At 29.7% G+C, this 18,455-nt stretch overlaps 1 long non-coding RNA gene across 1 annotated transcript; it reads right to left on the bottom strand.

Moving 5' to 3' along the window:
• Positions 1 to 15,508: 15,508 nt before the first annotated feature.
• On the bottom strand, positions 15,509 to 17,454 carry LOC145938486 (uncharacterized). Its single transcript, XR_014425718.1, has 3 exons — positions 17,389 to 17,454; positions 16,319 to 16,466; positions 15,509 to 15,552 (listed from the first exon to the last, which is right to left on the bottom strand). It is a non-coding gene; the product is annotated as an uncharacterized LOC145938486 (long non-coding RNA).
• Positions 17,455 to 18,455: the final 1,001 nt, after the last annotated feature.

Below are 18,455 nucleotides of genomic sequence, written 5' to 3'. Positions count from 1 at the left end.
AATTTTTGGCTCGCTTTAAACAATTGATAATTAAAATTTTTAACCGCGGATCCCATACGGCGCGGATTCATTTTACGTATATTAGATCAAAAAGTAGATACGCTGGTATGCTGATGGTACCATCATAATGTGCATATAATGTAGAGTTAAAATATATACAAGATTAATTTTTGGCTCGCTTTAAACAATTGAAAATTAAAATTTTTAAACCGCGGATCCCATACGGCGCGGATTCATTTTACGTATATTAGGTCAAAAAGTTTGTACGCTGGTATGCTGATGGTACCATGATAATGTGCAGTCAATGTAATGTTAAAATATATGAAAGAATAATTTTTGGCTCGCTTTAAACAATTGAAAATTAAAATTTTTAAACCGCGAATCCCATACGGCGCGGATTCATTTTACGTATATTAGATCAAAAAGTTTGTACGCTGGTATGTTGATGGTACCATCATAATGTGCATATAATGTAGAGTTGAATTATATACAAGATTAATTTTTAGCTCGCTTTAAACAATGGAAAATTAAAATTTTTTAACCCCTGATCCCATAAGGCGCGGATTCATTTTACGTATATTAGATCAAAAAGTTTGTACGCTGGTATGCTGATGGTACCATCATAATGTGCAGTCAATGTAATGTTAAAATATATGAATGTATAATTTTTGGCTCGCTTTAAACAATTGAAAATTAAAATTTTTAAACCGCGGATCCCATACGGCGCAAATTCTTTTTACGTATATTAGATCAAAAAGTTTGTACGCTGGTATGCTGATGGTACCATCATAATGTGCATATAATGTAGAGTTGAATTATATACAAGATTAATTTTTGGCTCGCTTTAAACAATTGAAAATTAAAATTTTTAAACCGCGGATCCCATACGGCGCGGATTCATTTTACGTATATTAGATCAAAAAGTTTGTACGCTGGTATGCTGATGGTACCATCATAATGTGCAGTCAATGTAATGTTAAAATATATGAAAGAATAATTTTTGGCTCGCGTTAAACAATTGAAAACTAAAATTTTTAAACCGCGGATCCCATACGGCGCAAATTCATTTTACGTATATTAGATCAAAATGTTTGTACGCTGGTATGCTGATGGTACCATCATAATGTGCATATAATGTAGAGTTGAAATATATACAAGATTAATTTTTGGCTCGCTTTAAACAATTGATAATTAAAATTTTTAACCGCGGATCCCATACGGCGCGGATTCATTTTACGTATATTAGATCAAAAAGTAGATACGCTGGTATGCTGATGGTACCATCATAATGTGCATATAATGTAGAGTTGAAATATATACAAGATTAATTTTTGGCTCGCTTTAAACAATTGAAAATTAAAATTTTTAAACCGCGGATCCCATACGGCGCTGATTCATTTTACGTATATTAGATCAAATAGTTTGTACGCTGGTATGCTGATGGTACCATCATAATGTGCAGTCAATGTAATGTTAAAATATATGAATGTATAATTTTTGGCTCGCTTTAAACAATTAAAAATTAAAATTTTTAAACCGCGGATCCCATACGGCGCGGATTCATTTTACGTACATTAGATCAAATAGTTTGTACGCTGGTATGCTGATGGTACCATCATAATGTGCATATAATGTAGAGTTGAAATATATACAAGATTAATTTTGGCTCCCTTTAAACAATTGAATACTAAAATTTTTAAACCGTGGATCCCATACGGCGCAAATTCATTTTACGTATATTAGATCAAAAAGTTTGTACGCTGGTATGCTGATGGTACCATCATAATGTGCAGTCAATGTAATGTTAAAATATATGAAAGATTAATTTTTGGCTCGCTTTAAACAATTGAAAATTAAAATTTTTAAACCGCGGATCCCATACGGCGCGGATTCATTTTACGTATATTAGATCAAAAAGTTTGTACGCTGGTATGCTGATGGTACCATCATAATGTGCAGTCAATGTAATGTTAAAATATATGAATGTATAATTTTTGGCTCGCTTTAAACAATTGAAAATTAAAATTTTTAAACCGCGGATCCCATACGGCGCAAATTCATTTTACGTATATTAGATCAAAAAGTTTGTACGCTGGTATGCTGATGGTACCATCATAATGTGCATATAATGTAGAGTTGAATTATATACAAGATTAATTTTTGGCTCGCTTTAAACAATTGAAAATTAAAATTTTTAAACCGCGGATCCCATACGGCGCGGATTCATTTTACGTATATTAGATCAAAAAGTTTGTACGCTGGTATGCTGATGGTACCATCATAATGTGCAGTCAATGTAATGTTAAAATATATGAAAGAATAATTTTTGGCTCTCTTTAAACAATTGAAAACTAAATTTTTTAAACCGCGGATCCCATACGGCGCAAATTCATTTTACGTATATTAGATCAAAATGTTTGTACGCTGGTATGCTGATGGTACCATCATAATGTGCATATAATGTAGAGTTGAAATATATACAAGATTAATTTTTGGCTCGCTTTAAACAATTGAAAATTAAAATTTTTAAACCGCGCATCCTATACGGCGCGGATTCATTTTACGTATATTAGATCTAAAAGTTCGTACGCTGGTATGCTGATGGTACCATGATAATGTGCATATAATGTAGAGTTGAAATATATACAAGATTAATTTTTGGCTCGCTTTAAACAATTGAAAATTAAAATTTTTTAACCCCAGATCCCATACGGCGCGGATTCATTTTACGTATATTAGATCAAAAAGTATATACGCTGGTATGCTGATGGTACCATGATAATGTGCAGTCAATGTAATGTTAAAATATATGAAAGAATAATTTTTGGCTCGCTTTAAACAATTAAAAATTAAAATTTTTAAACCGCGGATCCCATTTGGCGCAAATTCATTTTACGTATATTAGATCAAAATGTTTGTACGCTGGTATGCTGATGGTACCATCATAATGTGCATATAATGTAGAGTTGAAATGTATACAAGATTAATTTTTGGCTCGCTTTAAACAATTGATAATTAAAATTTTTAACCGCGGATCCCATACGGCGCGGATTCATTTTACGTATATTAGATCAAAAAGTAGATACGCTGGTATGCTGATGGTACCATCATAATGTGCATATAATGTAGAGTTGAAATATATACAAGATTAATTTTTGGCTCGCTTTAAACAATTGAAAATTAAAATTTTTAAACCGCGGATCCCATACGGCGCGGATTCATTTTACGTATATTAGGTCAAAAAGTTTGTACGCTGGTATGCTGATGGTACCATGATAATGTGCAGTCAATGTAATGTTAAAATATATGAAAGAATAATTTTTGGCTCGCTTTAAACAATTGAAAATTAAAATTTTTAAACCGCGAATCCCATACGGCGCGGATTCATTTTACGTATATTAGATCAAAAAGTTTGTACGCTGGTATGTTGATGGTACCATCATAATGTGCATATAATGTAGAGTTGAATTATATACAAGATTAATTTTTGGCTCGCTTTAAACAATGGAAAATTAAAATTTTTTAACCCCTGATCCCATAAGGCGCGGATTCATTTTACGTATATTAGATCAAAAAGTTTGTACGCTGGTATGCTGATGGTACCATCATAATGTGCAGTCAATGTAATGTTAAAATATATGAATGTATAATTTTTGGCTCGCTTTAAACAATTGAAAATTAAAATTTTTAAACCGCGGATCCCATACGGCGCAAATTCTTTTTACGTATATTAGATCAAAAAGTTTGTACGCTGGTATGCTGATGGTACCATCATAATGTGCATATAATGTAGAGTTGAATTATATACAAGATTAATTTTTGGCTCGCTTTAAACAATTGAAAATTAAAATTTTTAAACCGCGGATCCCATACGGCGCGGATTCATTTTACGTATATTAGATCAAAAAGTTTGTACGCTGGTATGCTGATGGTACCATCATAATGTGCAGTCAATGTAATGTTAAAATATATGAAAGAATAATTTTTGGCTCGCGTTAAACAATTGAAAACTAAAATTTTTAAACCGCGGATCCCATACGGCGCAAATTCATTTTACGTATATTAGATCAAAATGTTTGTACGCTGGTATGCTGATGGTACCATCATAATGTGCATATAATGTAGAGTTGAAATATATACAAGATTAATTTTTGGCTCGCTTTAAACAATTGATAATTAAAATTTTTAACCGCGGATCCCATACGGCGCGGATTCATTTTACGTATATTAGATCAAAATGTAGATACGCTGGTATGCTGATGGTACCATCATAATGTGCATATAATGTAGAGTTGAAATATATACAAGATTAATTTTTGGCTCGCTTTAAACAATTGAAAATTAAAATTTTTAAACCGCGGATCCCATACGGCGCGGATTCATTTTACGTATATTATATCAAAAAGTTTGTACGCTGGTATGCTGATGGTACCATCATAATGTGCAGTCAATGTAATGTTAAAATATATGAAAGAATAATTTTTGGCTCGCGTTAAACAATTGAAAACTAAAATTTTTAAACCGCGGATCCCATACGGCGCAAATTCATTTTACGTATATTAGATCAAAATGTTTGTACGCTGGTATGCTGATGGTACCATCATAATGTGCATATAATGTAGAGTTGAAATATATACAAGATTAATTTTTGGCTCGCTTTAAACAATTGATAATTAAAATTTTTAACCGCGGATCCCATACGGCGCGGATTCATTTTACGTATATTAGATCAAAAAGTAGATACGCTGGTATGCTGATGGTACCATCATAATGTGCATATAATGTAGAGTTGAAATATATACAAGATTAATTTTTGGCTCGCTTTAAACAATTGAAAATTAAAATTTTTAAACCGCGGATCCCATACGGCGCTGATTCATTTTACGTATATTAGATCAAATAGTTTGTACGCTGGTATGCTGATGGTACCATCATAATGTGCAGTCAATGTAATGTTAAAATATATGAATGTATAATTTTTGGCTCGCTTTAAACAATTAAAAATTAAAATTTTTAAACCGCGGATCCCATACGGCGCGGATTCATTTTACGTACATTAGATCAAAAAGTTTGTACGCTGGTATGCTGATGGTACCATCATAATGTGCATATAATGTAGAGTTGAAATATATACAAGATTAATTTTGGCTCCCTTTAAACAATTGAATACTAAAATTTTTAAACCGTGGATCCCATACGGCGCAAATTCATTTTACGTATATTAGATCAAAATGTTTGTACGCTGGTATGCTGATGGTACCATCATAATGTGCATATAATGTAGAGTTGAATTATATACAAGATTAATTTTTGGCTCGCTTTAAACAATTGAAAATTAAAATTTTTAACCGCGCATCCTATACGGCGCGGATTCATTTTACGTATATTAGATCAAAAAGTTTGTACGCTGGTATGCTGATGGTACCATCATAATGTGCATATAATGTAGAGTTGAATTATATACAAGATTAATTTTTGGCTCGCTTTAAACAATTGAAAATTAAAATTTTTAAACCGCGGATCCCATACGGCGCGGATTCATTTTACGTATATTAGATCAAAAAGTTTGTACGCTGGTATGCTGATGGTACCATCATAATGTGCAGTCAATGTAATGTTAAAATATATGAAAGATTAATTTTAGGCTCGCTTTAAACAATTGAAAATTAAAATTTTTAAACCGCGGATCCCATACGGCGCGGATTTATTTTACGTATATTAGATCAAAAAGTTTGTACGCTGGTATGCTGATGGTACCATCATAATGTGCAGTCAATGTAATGTTAAAATATATGAATGTATAATTTTTGGCTCGCTTTAAACAATTGAAAATTAAAATTTTTAAACCGCGGATCCCATACGGCGCAAATTCATTTTACGTATATTAGATCAAAAAGTTTGTACGCTGGTATGCTGATGGTACCATCATAATGTGCATATAATGTAGAGTTGAATTATATACAAGATTAATTTTTGGCTCGCTTTAAACAATTGAAAATTAAAATTTTTAAACCGCGGATCCCATACGGCGCGGATTCATTTTACGTATATTAGATCAAAAAGTTTGTACGCTGGTATGCTGATGGTACCATCATAATGTGCAGTCAATGTAATGTTAAAATATATGAAAGAATAATTTTTGGCTCTCTTTAAACAATTGAAAACTAAAATTTTTAAACCGCGGATCCCATACGGCGCAAATTCATTTTACGTATATTAGATCAAAATGTTTGTACGCTGGTATGCTGATGGTACCATCATAATGTGCATATAATGTAGAGTTGAAATATATACAAGATTAATTTTTGGCTCGCTTTAAACAATTGAAAATTAAAATTTTTAAACCGCGCATCCTATACGGCGCGGATTCATTTTACGTATATTAGATCTAAAAGTTTGTACGCTGGTATGCTGATGGTACCATCATAATGTGCATATAATGTAGAGTTGAAATATATACAAGATTAATTTTTGGCTCGCTTTAAACAATTGAAAATTAAAATTTTTTAACCCCGGATCCCATACGGCGCGGATTCATTTTACGTATATTAGATCAAAAAGTTTGTACGCTGGTATGCTGATGGTACCATCATAATGTGCAGTCAATGAAATGTTAAAATATATGAAAGAATAATTTTTGGCTCGCTTTAAACAATTGAAAATTAAAATTTTTAAACCGCGGATCCCATTTGGCGCAAATTCATTTTACGTATATTAGATCAAAATGTTTGTACGCTGGTATGCTGATGGTACCATCATAATGTGCATATAATGTAGAGTTGAAATATATACAAGATTAATTTTTGGCTCGCTTTAAACAATTGAAAATTAAAATTTTTAAACCGCGCATCCTATACGGCGCGGATTCATTTTACGTATATTAGATCTAAAAGTTTGTACGCTGGTATGCTGATGGTACCATCATAATGTGCATATAATGTAGAGTTGAAATATATACAAGATTAATTTTTGGCTCGCTTTAAACAATTGATAATTAAAATTTTTAACCGCGGATCCCATACGGCGCGGATTCATTTTACGTATATTAGATCAAAAAGTTGATACGCTGGTATGCTGATGGTACCATCATAATGTGCAGTCAATGTAATGTTAAAATATATGAATGTATAATTTTTGGCTCGCTTTAAACAATTGAAAATTAAAATTTTTAAACCGCGGATCCCATACGGCGCAAATTCATTTTACGTATATTAGATCAAAAAGTTTGTACGCTGGTATGCTGATGGTACCATCATAATGTGCATATAATGTAGAGTTGAAATGTATACAAGATTAATTTTTGGCTCGCTTTAAACAATTGATAATTAAAATTTTTAACCGCGGATCCCATACGGCGCGGATTCATTTTACGTATATTAGATCAAAAAGTAGATACGCTGGTATGCTGATGGTACCATCATAATGTGCATATAATGTAGAGTTGAAATATATACAAGATTAATTTTTGGCTCGCTTTAAACAATTGAAAATTAAAATTTTTAAACCGCGGATCCCATACGGCGCGGATTCATTTTACGTATATTAGGTCAAAAAGTTTGTACGCTGGTATGCTGATGGTACCATGATAATGTGCAGTCAATGTAATGTTAAAATATATGAAAGAATAATTTTTGGCTCGCTTTAAACAATTGAAAATTAAAATTTTTAAACCGCGAATCCCATACGGCGCGGATTCATTTTACGTATATTAGATCAAAAAGTTTGTACGCTGGTATGTTGATGGTACCATCATAATGTGCATATAATGTAGAGTTGAATTATATACAAGATTAATTTTTGGCTCGCTTTAAACAATGGAAAATTAAAATTTTTTAACCCCTGATCCCATAAGGCGCGGATTCATTTTACGTATATTAGATCAAAAAGTTTGTACGCTGGTATGCTGATGGTACCATCATAATGTGCAGTCAATGTAATGTTAAAATATATGAATGTATAATTTTTGGCTCGCTTTAAACAATTGAAAATTAAAATTTTTAAACCGCGGATCCCATACGGCGCAAATTCTTTTTACGTATATTAGATCAAAAAGTTTGTACGCTGGTATGCTGATGGTACCATCATAATGTGCATATAATGTAGAGTTGAATTATATACAAGATTAATTTTTGGCTCGCTTTAAACAATTGAAAATTAAAATTTTTAAACCGCGGATCCCATACGGCGCGGATTCATTTTACGTATATTAGATCAAAAAGTTTGTACGCTGGTATGCTGATGGTACCATCATAATGTGCAGTCAATGTAATGTTAAAATATATGAAAGAATAATTTTTGGCTCGCGTTAAACAATTGAAAACTAAAATTTTTAAACCGCGGATCCCATACGGCGCAAATTCATTTTACGTATATTAGATCAAAATGTTTGTACGCTGGTATGCTGATGGTACCATCATAATGTGCATATAATGTAGAGTTGAAATATATACAAGATTAATTTTTGGCTCGCTTTAAACAATTGATAATTAAAATTTTTAACCGCGGATCCCATACGGCGCGGATTCATTTTACGTATATTAGATCAAAAAGTAGATACGCTGGTATGCTGATGGTACCATCATAATGTGCATATAATGTAGAGTTGAAATATATACAAGATTAATTTTTGGCTCGCTTTAAACAATTGAAAATTAAAATTTTTAAACCGCGGATCCCATACGGCGCTGATTCATTTTACGTATATTAGATCAAATAGTTTGTACGCTGGTATGCTGATGGTACCATCATAATGTGCAGTCAATGTAATGTTAAAATATATGAATGTATAATTTTTGGCTCGCTTTAAACAATTAAAAATTAAAATTTTTAAACCGCGGATCCCATACGGCGCGGATTCATTTTACGTACATTAGATCAAATAGTTTGTACGCTGGTATGCTGATGGTACCATCATAATGTGCATATAATGTAGAGTTGAAATATATACAAGATTAATTTTGGCTCCCTTTAAACAATTGAATACTAAAATTTTTAAACCGTGGATCCCATACGGCGCAAATTCATTTTACGTATATTAGATCAAAAAGTTTGTACGCTGGTATGCTGATGGTACCATCATAATGTGCAGTCAATGTAATGTTAAAATATATGAAAGATTAATTTTTGGCTCGCTTTAAACAATTGAAAATTAAAATTTTTAAACCGCGGATCCCATACGGCGCGGATTCATTTTACGTATATTAGATCAAAAAGTTTGTACGCTGGTATGCTGATGGTACCATCATAATGTGCAGTCAATGTAATGTTAAAATATATGAATGTATAATTTTTGGCTCGCTTTAAACAATTGAAAATTAAAATTTTTAAACCGCGGATCCCATACGGCGCAAATTCATTTTACGTATATTAGATCAAAAAGTTTGTACGCTGGTATGCTGATGGTACCATCATAATGTGCATATAATGTAGAGTTGAATTATATACAAGATTAATTTTTGGCTCGCTTTAAACAATTGAAAATTAAAATTTTTAAACCGCGGATCCCATACGGCGCGGATTCATTTTACGTATATTAGATCAAAAAGTTTGTACGCTGGTATGCTGATGGTACCATCATAATGTGCAGTCAATGTAATGTTAAAATATATGAAAGAATAATTTTTGGCTCTCTTTAAACAATTGAAAACTAAATTTTTTAAACCGCGGATCCCATACGGCGCAAATTCATTTTACGTATATTAGATCAAAATGTTTGTACGCTGGTATGCTGATGGTACCATCATAATGTGCATATAATGTAGAGTTGAAATATATACAAGATTAATTTTTGGCTCGCTTTAAACAATTGAAAATTAAAATTTTTAAACCGCGCATCCTATACGGCGCGGATTCATTTTACGTATATTAGATCTAAAAGTTCGTACGCTGGTATGCTGATGGTACCATGATAATGTGCATATAATGTAGAGTTGAAATATATACAAGATTAATTTTTGGCTCGCTTTAAACAATTGAAAATTAAAATTTTTTAACCCCAGATCCCATACGGCGCGGATTCATTTTACGTATATTAGATCAAAAAGTATATACGCTGGTATGCTGATGGTACCATGATAATGTGCAGTCAATGTAATGTTAAAATATATGAAAGAATAATTTTTGGCTCGCTTTAAACAATTAAAAATTAAAATTTTTAAACCGCGGATCCCATTTGGCGCAAATTCATTTTACGTATATTAGATCAAAATGTTTGTACGCTGGTATGCTGATGGTACCATCATAATGTGCATATAATGTAGAGTTGAAATGTATACAAGATTAATTTTTGGCTCGCTTTAAACAATTGATAATTAAAATTTTTAACCGCGGATCCCATACGGCGCGGATTCATTTTACGTATATTAGATCAAAAAGTAGATACGCTGGTATGCTGATGGTACCATCATAATGTGCATATAATGTAGAGTTGAAATATATACAAGATTAATTTTTGGCTCGCTTTAAACAATTGAAAATTAAAATTTTTAAACCGCGGATCCCATACGGCGCGGATTCATTTTACGTATATTAGGTCAAAAAGTTTGTACGCTGGTATGCTGATGGTACCATGATAATGTGCAGTCAATGTAATGTTAAAATATATGAAAGAATAATTTTTGGCTCGCTTTAAACAATTGAAAATTAAAATTTTTAAACCGCGAATCCCATACGGCGCGGATTCATTTTACGTATATTAGATCAAAAAGTTTGTACGCTGGTATGTTGATGGTACCATCATAATGTGCATATAATGTAGAGTTGAATTATATACAAGATTAATTTTTGGCTCGCTTTAAACAATGGAAAATTAAAATTTTTTAACCCCTGATCCCATAAGGCGCGGATTCATTTTACGTATATTAGATCAAAAAGTTTGTACGCTGGTATGCTGATGGTACCATCATAATGTGCAGTCAATGTAATGTTAAAATATATGAATGTATAATTTTTGGCTCGCTTTAAACAATTGAAAATTAAAATTTTTAAACCGCGGATCCCATACGGCGCAAATTCTTTTTACGTATATTAGATCAAAAAGTTTGTACGCTGGTATGCTGATGGTACCATCATAATGTGCATATAATGTAGAGTTGAATTATATACAAGATTAATTTTTGGCTCGCTTTAAACAATTGAAAATTAAAATTTTTAAACCGCGGATCCCATACGGCGCGGATTCATTTTACGTATATTAGATCAAAAAGTTTGTACGCTGGTATGCTGATGGTACCATCATAATGTGCAGTCAATGTAATGTTAAAATATATGAAAGAATAATTTTTGGCTCGCGTTAAACAATTGAAAACTAAAATTTTTAAACCGCGGATCCCATACGGCGCAAATTCATTTTACGTATATTAGATCAAAATGTTTGTACGCTGGTATGCTGATGGTACCATCATAATGTGCATATAATGTAGAGTTGAAATATATACAAGATTAATTTTTGGCTCGCTTTAAACAATTGATAATTAAAATTTTTAACCGCGGATCCCATACGGCGCGGATTCATTTTACGTATATTAGATCAAAATGTAGATACGCTGGTATGCTGATGGTACCATCATAATGTGCATATAATGTAGAGTTGAAATATATACAAGATTAATTTTTGGCTCGCTTTAAACAATTGAAAATTAAAATTTTTAAACCGCGGATCCCATACGGCGCGGATTCATTTTACGTATATTAGATCAAAAAGTTTGTACGCTGGTATGCTGATGGTACCATCATAATGTGCAGTCAATGTAATGTTAAAATATATGAAAGAATAATTTTTGGCTCGCGTTAAACAATTGAAAACTAAAATTTTTAAACCGCGGATCCCATACGGCGCAAATTCATTTTACGTATATTAGATCAAAATGTTTGTACGCTGGTATGCTGATGGTACCATCATAATGTGCATATAATGTAGAGTTGAAATATATACAAGATTAATTTTTGGCTCGCTTTAAACAATTGATAATTAAAATTTTTAACCGCGGATCCCATACGGCGCGGATTCATTTTACGTATATTAGATCAAAAAGTAGATACGCTGGTATGCTGATGGTACCATCATAATGTGCATATAATGTAGAGTTGAAATATATACAAGATTAATTTTTGGCTCGCTTTAAACAATTGAAAATTAAAATTTTTAAACCGCGGATCCCATACGGCGCTGATTCATTTTACGTATATTAGATCAAATAGTTTGTACGCTGGTATGCTGATGGTACCATCATAATGTGCAGTCAATGTAATGTTAAAATATATGAATGTATAATTTTTGGCTCGCTTTAAACAATTAAAAATTAAAATTTTTAAACCGCGGATCCCATACGGCGCGGATTCATTTTACGTACATTAGATCAAAAAGTTTGTACGCTGGTATGCTGATGGTACCATCATAATGTGCATATAATGTAGAGTTGAAATATATACAAGATTAATTTTGGCTCCCTTTAAACAATTGAATACTAAAATTTTTAAACCGTGGATCCCATACGGCGCAAATTCATTTTACGTATATTAGATCAAAATGTTTGTACGCTGGTATGCTGATGGTACCATCATAATGTGCATATAATGTAGAGTTGAATTATATACAAGATTAATTTTTGGCTCGCTTTAAACAATTGAAAATTAAAATTTTTAACCGCGCATCCTATACGGCGCGGATTCATTTTACGTATATTAGATCTAAAAGTTTGTACGCTGGTATGCTGATGGTACCATCATAATGTGCAGTCAATGTAATATTAAAATATATGAAAGAATAATTTTTGGCTCGCTTTAAACAATTGAAAATTAAAATTTTTAAACCGCGGATCTCATACGGTGCGGATTCATTTTACGTATATTAGATCAAAAAGTTTGTAGGCTGGTATTCTGATGGTACCATCATAATGTGCAGGCAATGTACTGTTGAAATATGTAAACTAATAATTTTTGGCGCGTTTTAAAATATTGAAAATTAATACTTTTAAGCCGCGATTCCCATACGGCCCACAATTATATTACGTATATTACACCAAAAAGTTTGTAGGCTGGTATGGTGATGGTACCATCATAATGTGCATGCAATGTACTGTTGAAATATGTAAACGAATAATTTTTGGCGCGTTTTAAAATACTGAAAATTAAATTTTTTGAGCCGCGGATCCTATACGGCCCGGATTCATTTTACGTATATTAGATCAAAAAGTTTGGAGGCTGGTATGCTGATGGTACCATCAAAATTTGCAGACAATGTACTGATAAAATATATGAAAGATTAATTTTTGGCTTGTTTTAAAATATTGAAAATTAATATTTTTACACCGCGGACCCCATACGGCGCACAATTATCAGCTGATTTCTGTTAAAAAATATTAATCAAATTTAATGTAGTATAACATTTTATTTAAAACATATTATTTTATAATTTTTATTACATACTATTATTTTAAAGTGTAATTAACTAATTAACGCTTTAATCAGCTGATTTCTATCAATAAATATTAATCAAGCTGAAACAAATTTTATATAAAAATATTTTTTTTTTTTATATAAAATCTAAGAATAGTGCGCGCATTGCGCGCACTTGTGTGTTTTTCTAGTTATATAAATTATAAATTATTTGCAAATCATACAGTAAAGAAATATTAATATATTTTGTCTTTTGAAAAATTTTATGTGTGTATGTGTGTGTATGCGTATAAATTTTAAACTCTTTAAAATTTGTTTTCTCGAGTTATTGATTTCTAAATAATAACACATTACATGTCAACTATATATACATAAAAAATACTAAAACTATTTTACAACAAAGAAATATTTATACAAATAAAGATTTAACAAGCAATGTTGAAAATATCTTATCTAATATATATATTTAATATTAATAATTGTTTATTTTGTAATTAAGAGTTACTTTTAAATACTTATATTACAGTCATATAGTCATTCGCCTATTGCGGTTAAAAAAATAAAATCCTTAAATTGAAAACATTTTATTACTTCATTTTTAATAATTACAAATATATATATATATATATATATATATATACAACTTGTCAAATTATTTTTATGTACTTACACATTTCGCATCGAAATATTATCTTTTGTATTGATTCTACAATATCGTTTAATTTTTTTTAAATTAGCAGTCATAATTAGCATAAAGTAATACATCATTCTTTAACTTTAATGTATAGAAAAGACTTTCTTCTCATATTTTTCTTATTCTCTTCGCGTCCTTCTCACTTTATCTCTACTGTTTTTTAAAAGGCACGCTTAAATAAGCATTGTTCGACTTTACATACGCATACATTTATTTTATTCTTTAGTTACACACGCGATTATAATGTCATATGTAATTCCGAACATTTTTTACGAGTGTGTGTAAATTTAGAAAATAAATGTATATACACTATTTATGTCCTTTTTGAATTTTCGACAATAAAATAGCGTTATAAAAATTGACATAATTATAATAATATTAATTCGTGCGCTGATAATTTTAATTAATTATTTATTGCGAAGATCGCAAAACAATACAAGGTTCTTTCTTTAAGGGACTCGCATTCTGATAATTAAATATAATCAAAAATCTTTACATAAAATGTTGAAATTACAATTATTAATTAATATTATAAAGTTCTCCTATTAATTATTTATTTATGTGTAATATTATATTTTATATCATAACAACTTGCTAATATATACTTGTTAAATATTAATACGTTTTATTATATAAATGTAATATATAAATTGTTATGTCTATATAAATGATTTATTAAAAGATTAGGTAATTAATTGTAATTATAACACTAGTTATTATAACACTAAAGCCTACGGCACACGGTACGATTTTTCGTACTGGATTTGATAAGATTTAGTAAGATATTAGAAATGCTGCATTCTGATTGGTGCATTTTTAGTATGTTACTAAATCTTATCAGATCCAGTACGAAAAATCGTACCGTGTGCTGTAGGTTTAATTAATTAATTATAACTTATTATAACTTATTAATTAATTACTTTATAATTTTGTAAATTATAATATTTTTTATATTTAATGTTAAATCTAAATTTAAAAAATAAAATTGGATTTCTATTTAAGAAAATAAGAATTAATTTATTATTACATTTTTCCAAATTTTTATATTTTATCATGTGCAAAACTGTGATTATAATATTGAAAAATAAATGTATAATAAATAAAAATAAATTATTAACCCCATTTTTAGCAGTAATTTAACTTTATTTTTTGATATATCAAAATTACACAAAATATTTTTAATTATATTAATAACATTTTTTTTAATTTGTAGCTGTTAATAGCATCAATTATTTAAGAATTGGATATGAGTTAAAATTAATTACATGTTTTTCTCATCGTGATTACATTACACAATTACTAAATTATTTTCTAGCTTAAAAATTAATCGTGTAGCAGCGTATATGCATTGTCAGAACGACTTGAAATTAATTAAGATTCAGGCTTAACAAGGCTATACGAGATCTTATCAATATCTAATCCATTAACTTTTCAAATTAATAACACTCTTCTTCATCTGACGACTGCAAGATTAGAGATATTAATTAATATTATTAATATAATAATAACTAATATACGTGTACAATTAATAAAGATGAAAACAAAAGTTTAGAAGCATATTTATTATAAGAATGAAAGAAGTCATATGAATATAAGTCCACAAACGCTATCTTTTTACATTACAAACATCTTTCGTTTATGGCAAAGTTTTGCAATATTTAGTTGAAGGAGAATTATGGGAACCAATCTCTGTGTATGATAATTTATTAATATTTTAAATTTCTGGATTTTTATTTATAGAGACATTTTTCACACTTTTTACTTATGCTTCTATTAATTACTGAGAATTAAAGATACTTCATGAATAGCAATAATAATATTTTATTATTGTTTCGTATCACAAAATTCAAAATACTTTGGAAATGTTTGATCATCTTCGACAGTCAATGAGACATTAATGCGGATAATTGCAAAGAAAAAATTATTTGCAACTTGTTTTTAATAAAGTATTTTAGCCAAACTTTAGATAAACTATTTATATAACAAATGTATAACTAATTTATAACTGAAAAAGAAGTATTTCTGGATTCACGTTTATACGAATCTTTTTCATTTCTTCGATGAGTGAAATATGCTTCTAAATGCTTCACTATTATATAATATGTTGTGTGTTTATAGCGGACTCGTTTATATGATTATCTTATGTTTATTTTCAGTATGTTTCAGAACAAATGTACTTTTATCTAGTTGAAATATACTCTGCATATAATTACTCCATATATTACTCACGTAGCCCATTGCAATCCAATAAACTCTGTTATCTCCACGAACTGGCGAACCCTCTCGTTGCGCGCGAAAGTATGAACGCGCGAAGTTTCTCAATCTGTTTATTATATTTAAGTGGAGAAATTCTATGATGGGCATAATATAATCTGGACTGTAACAATAAGGAATTGTAATAATATGTAAAAAAAAAATGTAATGTTTTTTGTAATACTTATAGAACAAAAATACTTGTAACAAATTAAATAAAACTTTCTATATTGCAGTAAATAATTATTATATAACAATGTGTGTGTGTGTGTGAATATGGAAATCAAAATATAAATTTGATTATGATTCAACAAATGAATAATGGTTATCTGATTCTTTTTAATTTTTATAAAAAGAAGAACATGGCATTGCGTTCGAAAAATTAAAGATTATTTTGATTTTATTATCAAAAAGGACAATTGGAATTTATTCTTATTAACGGCTTAAACTAAAACGACTAGGAAAAAACTTCATATAAACATATGTCCGATATAATCTTATTTCCGAGTCTTGTTACTGTTTTATTTCCCAACAAAGTTAAGGATAGCATACTTGGATATCAGTTTGCTATTTTTCTTCAAAATTTAAAGGACTTAAAATCTTGCTAATTTATAATAAACACATGTGTTGTAAGTGTTCGGTTTGTATCTTGTGCTCAGTCAAAGACAAGGTATTCGTATCATACATTAGTACTATTAACGCAATATTAAGCGAAAATTATGACTTGATCAAACAATGAAATGGCAAACATGCATCTTATATATAGATTAGCCTATGATAATACAGAGCTAAACTTTTATTATACGGAAAAATTTAACTCTGCGCTAAAAAATAAAACAGGCTATAACTTGATAAGGTCATAACGGACATATATTTACATGAACTTTATTTATTTTTGTGTCCTGAATCCATCCCAATACTTTCCATTTATTAGAAAACACCCTGTACACACACGCGAGCGCGCGCGCGCACATGAAACATACACATATTTAATGTAAAAGTATATACATAAGTATACACATTAATGTTAAGAAATATCGGTTTACCAGTAATCTTGACAAGCAAGTAGGACAATTGCCAATAGAGGGGTAATAAGAAGAAATATAATCAGTACTGCCAAAGAAATAAAAATTGTTCCTTCTATTATCTCTAGGAATGAAGGAGATATTTTATTCATATCTGGTGCATTTATCTCAGTACTACTTTTTGTATCAAATTTAATGTGTGTCTTACTAATTGGTAGTATTACTATAAAAAGTGAAAAATAATTCTTATTAATAATCCAATGCATATAAATTAATATAGTAATCATCAATTAATTTATTTATTAGTAGCAAGAATATGTACAATTATATGCAGACATGTTATTAATAAAACAGATTTATATATGTAATAAGATATACATATATTATTAGATAAATATTATTATATTTTTAAAAAAACTTAGAATATATATATTCTGTACTTCTTAACTTTAATGGTTATCATATAATTCCTTTTTACATTTATTTTTTTGATAAATATTAAAAGAACAACAGAATGTAAAAATCACGCAAACAAAAAATATTAAAATTAACTAAATAAATCTTATATATTATTATATAAATTATCGTCTTACCTGATATGCATAGGAAGAAACTAATAATAGCTACAAACAAATATAAAACTTGCTTTAAGATTTGCATTAATCCAGTAAAATGCATTATAAATATCTAATAATTTCCTATCAAAATTTCTCAATAAGATTCGAAATCATAATTGTTTTTATCCAATCTTTTCTATGCCGCTTGCGTTATTAATATAGCGATACTGTATTACTTTTTTGCAAAAAACATATATGAAAAAAATATATATATAAGATTAATAAAAAAACGGTCATCAAGAACATTTCAAAAATTCAATTTAGTTATAGTTAATAACGTATATCAACATGCCATTTTTGTAATAAATTTTCGGTAGAGTAGATATAGTACTTGCTATAATTAAAATAACTTGTAGTAAGTATAATTTGTTTATGAAAACTAGAATATTTGAAAATTAATAACGATATAAGTGCTTTTTCACATTTATGTAAAATTTATGCGAAGGACAAGATGTTTGTATTTGTTATCGA

Source organism: Prenolepis imparis, unplaced genomic scaffold (genome assembly GCF_030444845.1).
Source record: "Prenolepis imparis isolate NDT839.2.m4 unplaced genomic scaffold, iyPreImpa1.0 SCAF_7, whole genome shotgun sequence".
NCBI lineage: Eukaryota > Metazoa > Arthropoda > Insecta > Hymenoptera > Formicidae > Prenolepis > Prenolepis imparis.
The sequence above is the reverse complement of the archived record's forward strand: the minus strand, read 5'-3'. Positions and strand labels throughout refer to the sequence as shown.